The sequence below is a fragment of the Eptesicus fuscus genome, chromosome 13, assembly GCF_027574615.1.
Source record: "Eptesicus fuscus isolate TK198812 chromosome 13, DD_ASM_mEF_20220401, whole genome shotgun sequence".
Classification (NCBI taxonomy): Eukaryota; Metazoa; Chordata; class Mammalia; order Chiroptera; family Vespertilionidae; genus Eptesicus; species Eptesicus fuscus.
The window spans coordinates 29,395,004-29,404,613 of NC_072485.1; positions in this window are offsets into that span (position 1 = coordinate 29,395,004).

The window sequence follows — 9,610 nt, forward strand, 5'->3', positions numbered from 1 at the left end:
GTATTGGAACAACATGAGTCTGAGCTCAAGCTTCTGATCCTCTCAAACTATCCATGAGCACATAAAACTATCCATAGGCTCCACAATTCTGTAATATCTACAAGTTATTATAGTTCCATGATACATATAGTTCCATGAGCCTGGACACTGGAATTCATGGAAAGTAGCTAAATTCTTATTGTCTCCTCAGCCTCCTTGAGCTTCAATTGGCCTTAAGTTTTTTCTAATAAATGATAATTATTTTTTTATTAAAATATAAAAATAAAAGGGGAGTTAATCATTTTGCATTCTGTTTATCACCCATTTAGATTACATTATTGGCCTCCAAAGCGTAGGGCCTACTTCTCTTACCTAAGTCCAAACATAACTACAATGTCCTATTTATTGACCATAATGAGACTCAAACAATTATTCATTTGGGGGTGTAGCTACATCCTTAGAGTTCTTACTGCTACTCTTGTATGTCCTTCCTTGGTGAGGTGCCTCTTTTTCTAACTTGTTTTTCTAACTTTTCACAAGTCCTTTGAAAATCTATGTATGACACAAAGTACCAGTATTTTATTTTTCTTTGTGAAGGCTCGATGTTTTTTTTTGACAACACTTTTTGAAATTCTGGTACTTAAAACTGTAAAGTGCTTTGAAGGGGACCATCTCTTGTATTTCTTTGTATGTCAGATGGTGCTCTAGTAGGTCGTCCATATAATCTTTTAAAGTAAAGGCTATTGTTTGCCTCTCTGCAATTGATGTTATCCATTTGCAAAATGGGGATACAGCCCAGCCAGTGTGGCTCAATGGTTGAGTGTTGACCTATGAAACAGGAGGTCACAGTTTGTTCCGGGCCAGGACACATGCCCAGATTGTGTGTCCTTCCTTGGTGAGGTGCCTTTTTTTCTAACTTGATTTTCCAACTTTTCGCAAGTTAGAAAAGTAAGATGGCTCCATCCACCCTCTGTTTGGGGCATGCAGGAGGCAGCCGATCAGTGCTCATTGATGTTTCTATTGCTCTCTCCCTTCCTCTCTCTGAAATCAATAAAAATATATTCAAAAATGGGGATACATTTTTGCTTTAAATGGGGGTACATTTTAAATAATTTAGAGAATTAATATATATCAAATGCATTAAGTTCTTACAAACTACAATATCCTCCAAATTAGATTTAATGTCATAGTGCCTAACCCAGTGTCTACTACATAGGCACACTCAAATATTTGCTGAATTAGTAAAACACAATTTAAAGAATACCTTTATAGTTGAACTTTTATAGTTAGCACTCTATAGTTTTACTCTAATTTGAAGATTCAAGTAATAGGCCTTTTTTTCTCTCAGAACTTTTCAGTACCTGTTTTCTCAAAGTCTTAAGTACATGTCTAAACCTGCCCAGCAATTACATTCCTAACATATTAGAATGTTACAAATTCTAAGATGACTTAGATACTTTTTATCAAGGATCTTATCACTCTCACTGTACAAATCAGTGCTCCACCACAGTTAGAATCAAATTCAAATTTTCTCATTAAAATTACCTTATGAAAAATAATATTATCTGCAAGGATTTATTTGATGGTTTGCTTTTAATGGAATAAGACCTGAAGAGCTGAAGAGTTTCTTCATTACTAAATTGGTTTAAATTAGTTCGTGATCAATTTTGGAAAAGTATTTTGCACATTTGGTCTGAAGGACAAAGCCATTACTCCTGTGCACTCAAAGTAATGCTTATTTTTGTCATTTGTAAAATAAAATTCACAACCAAATTATCTCCATTTTTTGTCCTCTTTAAAATATTGTACTTCAGCTCTAGCCGGCTTGGCTCAGTGGATAGAGCGTCAGCTTGTGGACTGAAGGGCCACAGGTTCGATTCCAGGCAAGGGCACATGCTTGGGTTGCAGGCTCAATCCCCAGTGGGCGGGGGGGGGGGGGGGGGTGCAGGAGGCAGCCGATCAATGATTCTCTCTCATCATTGACGTTTCTATCTCTCTCTCCTTCTCCCTTCCTCTCTGAAATCAATAAAGAAATATATTTAAAATAAAATAAAATAAATAAAATAAAATAAAATATTGTACTTCATATGCTTATAGCCAGTCTATAAGTTAGCAATATTTTTAGAAGTCATTTTGATAGCATCTTCATCTTTGACCCAACAGTTCTAATTCTAGCCCTCTGTTCTATAGAAATACTGACAAAAAATTTCTCCAAGTATCCTATATAATAAAGAGGTAATATGCAAATTGACCCTCACACCCTCACAAGATGGCTGCCTACAGCCAGGCCAGCAGTGGGGTTAGTGAGGGATGACCAAACGACTGAACAAGCAGGCTGTGTGGGGCGACCAGGCCAGCAGTGGGAGCAGTAAGGGGTGACCAGGCCAGTGTGTGTGTGTGTGGGGGGGGGCAGTTAGGAGCAACCTGGCTGGCAGGGAGGGGGCAGTTGGAGGTGACCTGGCTGGCTGCAGGGGCAGTTAGGGGTGATCAGGCTGGCGGGGGGCCGGGGGGGCAGTTAGGGGCGACCAGGCAGGCAGGCAGGTGAGTGATTAGGAGCCAGCGGTCCAGGATTGTGAGAGGGCCTAAACCAGCAGACGGACATCCCCCAAAGGGTCCTGGATGGAAGAGGGTGCAGGCTGGGCTGAGGGGACCCCCCCCCCCATGCATGAATTTTGTGCATTGAGCATCTAGTCCTATGTAATAAAGAGCTAATATGTAAATGATTGTCAGAAGCCACCCATTGTCCTCTGATTGAGACATTGGTAGCTGAAGCAACTTCCACCTGTCAATCTTATGTAAATCCTTGCTGATTGGCTATTACTGGAATTGCCTGCCTCTATGGGTGGATCCCAAACCTTAATAAAAGGGGTAGCAAGGCCAGAGCGAGGAGTAGTCCTCCCCCTAGAGTTGGGCTCCTGCCTGGCCCCCAATATTCCCAAATTAATACTTTTCTAGTCTCTTTCATTTGTGTGCGGCCTCCTCCAGAACCCGAACCCTGAACCTGAACCCTGAACCACGCGGGACGTGAAAGGGGTTCCCGCAAATGATCACCGTGCCCTCGCGCCCTCACACCCTTGCACCCAGGCCGGGGGACCTAAGGCCGTGCCCCCCGCCCTGGCACCAAGGCTGGGGGACCTGAGGCGGGGCCAGGGTACCTGAGGCCATGCCCCCTGCCCAGCAGGTATTGACAGGGGACCTGAGGTCTCACCCCCCGCCATGCGGGGCTTGACAGGGGTGGGGCCGGCCGGGCCTGGGTCTCGTGTGATTTCGAGGTGCGAGTGGGTAGGCGGGGACTTGACTCTGGGTCCCGCGGTGTGCCCCAGACTCTGACAGGAGGGAGATTTTCATATGCATTTTACTAATTTTCCTTCATCTCTGACACTTCTATTATAGAGAAAGGGCAAATAGCAATATTCAAATATTTCCTCTAATTAATTCCCTTTTAATGTGCACGAATTTCATGCACTGGGCCACTAGTTATTTATAAGAGAACAATTATTAAAAATAATATAAATGTCCATGTTAGGAATGTGTTAAATGAATAATGATATATCCATATTGTAGAATGTGATAGCAAAAAGAGTAAGGTAGATCTGCATATAACAATATTGAAGGATGTGCACTATATTCCATTGAATGAGGGGTGAGGGGAGAAACCAAGAAACCATTTTATATAGAGGGAGCTTGTTGTTTAAAGAATAAAAGGTATTTTGTATGTATGTACGTATTTGTGCACATGTTTACATGGGCATTAAAAAGGAATATAGGAGAATACACAACAAATAAAAGATTATGACAGAGCTCTTTCACTTTTTATTTTATATTACTATATTATTTAATTTTTCCCAATTAATATAATACTTGCATTCCAACACTACATTCTGGATTATTTTTTTTCTTACTAGAGTTTATTTTAGGTCAGAAGTGCTAATTGTTCTATATTCATATGTTCAATTTTACCCTCATTTTACCTCAAACTAATGATAATTTCATTATAAATATAATTATAGATTCAAAGGAAATTTCCCTTCAGTGTTTAAAAAATATTTCTTCATTGTTTTCTTGCAAAGGATTTTGCTAATTAGATTCCAGTGCTATTTGTTATTTGTCTTTCTACTCTGGTTGTTTTAGGGGTTTTCTTTTTATTGCTGATATTTTACCGTATGTTTCTTGTCATGCTTCTTTATTTCATTTTTTTGTATTATTCTGCCGGAATTTATTAAACTTCTTAAATCTGAAGTATCATGTGTTTTTCAGTTCTAGAAAGTTAAAGAATCACATCTTCTCTGCTCTCAGGAAATCTAGAAATTCTATTAGACCAGTCTTTTTTAACCTGGGGTCTGTGGATAGAATTCAGGGGAGTCCATGGACTTGACTGAAATATAATTACAATTTTACTTTCACTAACTCCTAACTGAAATATCATATTTTCCACCATCTGAATATAGGCAAGCAACCACAGTAGTTTTGGCAGTATCTGTGACATTATCACCAATAGAAATCACAGACATTTTCATATTATATTTCAATTATATTACATTTTTCAGACATATCAAAAATGATAGTCAACTGGCTGTGAGACCTTGTTATTTAATTTGTTAGTATGGTAGTATATCACAAAATTGTAGTATTTTAAAAATTGAATTTCAGTATAATTTCTCTTATAACCTTATATATTTTAATTCTATGCATTTAAATGTATTATTCTGAGAAGATGCTATAATCTGAATGTTCTTGTCCCTCCAAATTCCTATGTAGACATCCCAGTGTTCAATGTGATATTATTAGGAGGTCCCCTGATAACAGAGGCCCCAAGAACTTAGCCTGTCCCTTCTGCCATGTGAGGACAAAAGCAAGAAGGCAGTGGCTGCGAACCAGGAAAAGGGCCCCACCAGAATTCAACCATGCTGGCTCCTTGATTTTGGACTTTTGAGCCTCCAGAGCTGGGAGAAGTACTTTTCTGTTGTTCCAAGCCCCCAGTCTGTGGTATTCTGTTACAGCAGGCTGATCAGACTAAGGCAGAAGGATTCCACAGCCTTCCTAAGCAGCCAGGGAGATCCGTGGCACAAAACGTTTTAGGAATGCCTGCAATAGGCTGATGCTAAAATCTCTGTAACCTTAATGCTGCTTAGCTTTTCATCGTTTCAGACTTTCCATCTGTTCATCTCCTTGGTTAGATTAGAGAGAACTAGAAGGCCCTGGCCAGGGAAGCACATGACCAAGAGCAGCAGCTCTGACGTGGCAGGAGTCTCAGCCCACTGCTCTGCTTTCTCGTTTGATTACACCTTCCTTACTTTTGAGTATTTATTCATCTATTTTTTTTTTTTTCCGGCAAGAGGGAGCGGGCGGCACCGTGCGTGCGCCAGGCCGGGCGCACAGCTCCCTCTGCCCTATTCATCTATTTTTTTTAATCAGTACTGCAATTTTGGTGAGGAAGGGAGGGATAAATGATCAATATGCATTTCATGGGCCATATTACAGCTTGGATGCATGTATTAATTTTGCATTCAGAAAAAAAAGGAAAAGATGCAATAAATACTACATTCTTTATTTCATTTTTTAATAATATATAATGCTAGAGGCCCGGTGCATGAATTGGTGCACGGGTGGGGTCTGGTGCTCCAGCCCTGATCAGGGCCGATCAGGCCATTCTGGCCAGGGGGAGGAGCTGAGGGTGGTTGGCTGGCTTGCTGGGCCTCCTGGTTGAACTTCCAGTGGAATTTCCGGTTGAGGGAACAATTTGCATATTAGCCTTTTATTATATAGGATTGTAAAAATAAACTCTTACGAACTATTTTATGAGTAAGAAAACTGAGGGTTGTATAGGCTAATCTATGATTCAAAGTCATGTAAGTGGTTAATAACAGGGCTGGGACTAGAACTCAGGTCTTCTAGCCTGTTCTCTAGTGCTCACTCTTTTGAGCTGTTTTAGGACACATCTCTTTCCTTTCCAGGAGCTAACGGTGCTCATGTTGTAAACCATATTCTAGGAAAATCATCATATTATTTACAGGATGGGGAAAGAAGCAGATTTACAGTTGTTCATATGGATAATACAAGAATAAACTGTGTTTCACATACTTGGAACTGTAAACCTACTTTGGCTCACCCCACCTTTGCTATTGTACGTATAGTTCTATTTACCTAAGATACTGTTTGTTTAGTTGATCAACAATTATTTTAATACTAGATGCCCACCACGCGAAATCATGCAAGACCCAGACCCCGTCGCCGGGGGACCCAGCGTCCTGGAAGTCCCCGCCCACCCGGGCGCACCTCGCTGTGCACGCAGCCCCGCCCACCTTGAAGACAGTTGTAGACGGAGATAAGAATAATTTCCTGCCCTAACCTTTCCTTCTCAGGAGCACTTAAATTGACCTTCGTTGGAAGATGAGAAGTGAACAGGGCAACACTTACTTGTTCCCATGAAGAAATCATATGACGTTCAGCAGGTGCCTTTTGAAAGGCGTTTGGTTGTGACGGTGTGACAGCGTCATGGCCACGGGGTTTTTATAATAGAGATGTGCTAAGTGCTGACTTGGATGCCAGAAATATAACATTGAACAAGACCCAGTCCCTACCTGCATGGAATTATAGTCAGTCTAGTAGGAAGGATAGGCATCAAACAAATATTGAAATCCTTGTCTCTTTTTATTGTTTGTTAATCCTCATCCGAGGATAGTTTTCCTTTGATTTTTATAGAGTGGAAAGGAAGGGGAGAGACAGAGAAAGGAAAACATCTATGTGAGAGAGACACATCAATAGGTCGCCTCCCACATGTGCCCCCACCAATCAAACCCGGGACACTTCAGTCCACGGGCCGACGCTCTATCCACTGAGCCAAACCAGCCAGGGCTTCTTGTCTCTTCTTTTGCTGATCTTTTCTACTCACCTTTCAAGATATGACTCTGTCAGGAACCAAGAGTCGGTCAAAGGATTAACTCTGACCTTCAGTAAGTTACTGAAACTAGGCCCACTTCCTCTTGCCTGAGGACAAAGCATTTCTTCTGTAGCCGCCCTTCAACTGCCACACCCTTTATCTATAGTTACGACTTTAGCCGATTATCTAGGTCAGCCCCCACCCCTCCTAGGCATCCACCCTTCTAGAAATCACATATAAGGAACGCTGTAAAAATAAAGTTTTGAGGCTTGATCAGAATCCCTTTTGTCTTGCCTCCATTCTTTGTGTCCCTTGTCTGTCTCTCATTCTCTTAGGTGCGCCGCCTCGGTACCCCCGTTAGAAGACCCCGCAGGTCGGGGAAATGACTCAACTGCACCTTCTCTGTGAAGCCTTCTGGGTAGAGTTAGTTGCTCTTCTCTGTGCTTCCACAGCACATGTTCACACCTCTGTTACCAACTGAGAACAGTCTTGTAGTTTTAACATTTTAGTTAACAGTATTTCCTGCCACCCCCCTCACCTCTATCCCATAACCAGGAGGGAAGGAATTCAAGGATATGTTTGCTCTTTCATCTTGATAGCAACTATAAGACCTAGCACAGTGTCTGGCACATAGTAGTCAATAAACACTTGAATGACTGGAACTGAAGGCAAGAGAACAGAATGGAAAGTTCTCTGTGACTCTTCTCTGCATTCTGTATATCCACTTGTGTTTTGTTTTGTTTTGTTTTGTTTTGTTTTAGTTAAAATGGCCTTCCTGTCCAGGCCCATGTGGCTCAGTTGGTAGGAGTATCATCCCATACACCGAAAGGTCGCAGGTTCAATTCCTGGTCAGGGCACACACCTAAGTTGCAGGTTCAATCCCTTCCCCTTCTCTCTAAAAATCAGTGAATATGTCCTCGGGTGAGGATTTAATTTTTCTTTAATTGGCATTCCCCAATGATGATTTTTAAGTTTATGATTTGCAAAAACCCATTTTGATTGTTTGGGCTAGTGGCCAAAATAAATGGAAAAGACATGAGCACTTGCCAGCTGTTGTTAATTATACAATTTAAAGTCTACTCAAGAATGTATTGAGAAAATCCACCTTTGCTCCAATTTATCTGAGTTGACAATCTATACAACCTAAACCCACTAAAATCCACACCTCCAAATTCATATAATTCTGAGTGACCTATGACTCCAGAAACCGAATCCCTAAAGAATCTCAGGTTCACTAATTGGCTAACTCCAGTTCTTTAACCTTTATAAAATTCTTTTTGAATGAATGCTGACAAGTCAGATATCTGAGGTTCAAGAAAAAGAAGTCAAAATTAATTCCATATTTACGTTACCAGGAATGGGCTGTGTGCCCTGGAAGGAGGAAGCAGTTTCCCTTGCCCTCACCTCAGAGCTGGACACCCCTTCAAGAGTGAGACCCTTGGGGAAAGCAGAGACCCTGGGGAATCACAGGTACACGGTACCTGTAACGGGAGCCCTGACAAAAATGGGCCTGAACTTTGTGAAGGCTGGGGTGGGGATAGTGGCTTGAATATTGTAATTTCAGATCTTCACGTAGTTTTCAAGAAGTGGAAACTTTCCTTCATTTTTGAGGCCGATTCATCCTTGGTTTGGAGGAAATGATCAAAATGTATGAATTAGACACACTAATATTGAACCAGACCCTTTTCTGGAATGCAAGTGTGACAACTGTGACTCCAGAGATCTGAACTTTTCTGCAGAATAATATTAAAATTTGCTCTAGTTATGGGCGGAGTGGCATCCCTGTAGCTGGGAGCACTATTTCCTGGAAGATGTGGGTGTAGACCGCCCCAGCCAGGTGGTATTGTTTATTTGGGTAGAGATTCTCGAGCTTCCTGTTTAAAGAGCTTCTGACAGGAGATTGCAGGTGAAGATTCTGGGACAACAGGGAGCTACAGTCTGGGTTTTTACTTCATGTGGATGCAATGCCACAAAAGGAAACAGGGCTGCACTAGGCTGAGTTCAAGAAGACTGGCCTGTTAATATCTCACACGTGGTAATACTCAAACCCAGGCTTGGGGAATGTGCTCCAGTGGATATTTCTCTTTTATGTGATGATCTCACAGAGGCCACAGGAACAGACCTGACCCCATTGGAGTTTCCCCAGAGGAAGTGGATAGGAAACGAGGATAGGGAAGGCAGGCCTGAGATGAGAGACCACAGGGAGAAATGTGTTCCTCTCCTGGGGCTTCTGGAGCTTGGGGGCGTGGGCTTTCAGTAGGACGAACTCACTGGAGGTCACCTCCACAGGGAGAAGATAAGCAGACCCTGCCAGATAGCCCAACACGAGCCTGGGAACTAGGCAGGAAGGCACCTTCAAGGCCCTGGCAGCCTGTGCTTTGGCTGTGGACGCTGAGAGCATTCAGAATTCATAGCCATTTCTAAGTTTGTCAGTTTTGAATTCCTTTCTCGTATCCTTCACCATTTTGTAAACATTTTGTTAAATGGTACATCCTAGGCCCTGTTATGATGCAGGAAATTTTAAAAAGGGTCTGGCTCTAGCCTGTTTGGCTCAGTGCATACAGCGTCAGCCTGTGGACTGAAGGGTCCTGGGTTCAATTCTGATCAAGGGCACATACCTCAGTTTCAGGCTTGATCCCTGGCTCTGGTTAGGGCACATGCAGGAGGCAAACAATTGATATGTCTCTCTCATCATTGATGTTTCTCTCTCTCTCTCTCCCTCTCTGAAATCAATAAAGAAAAAAATATATA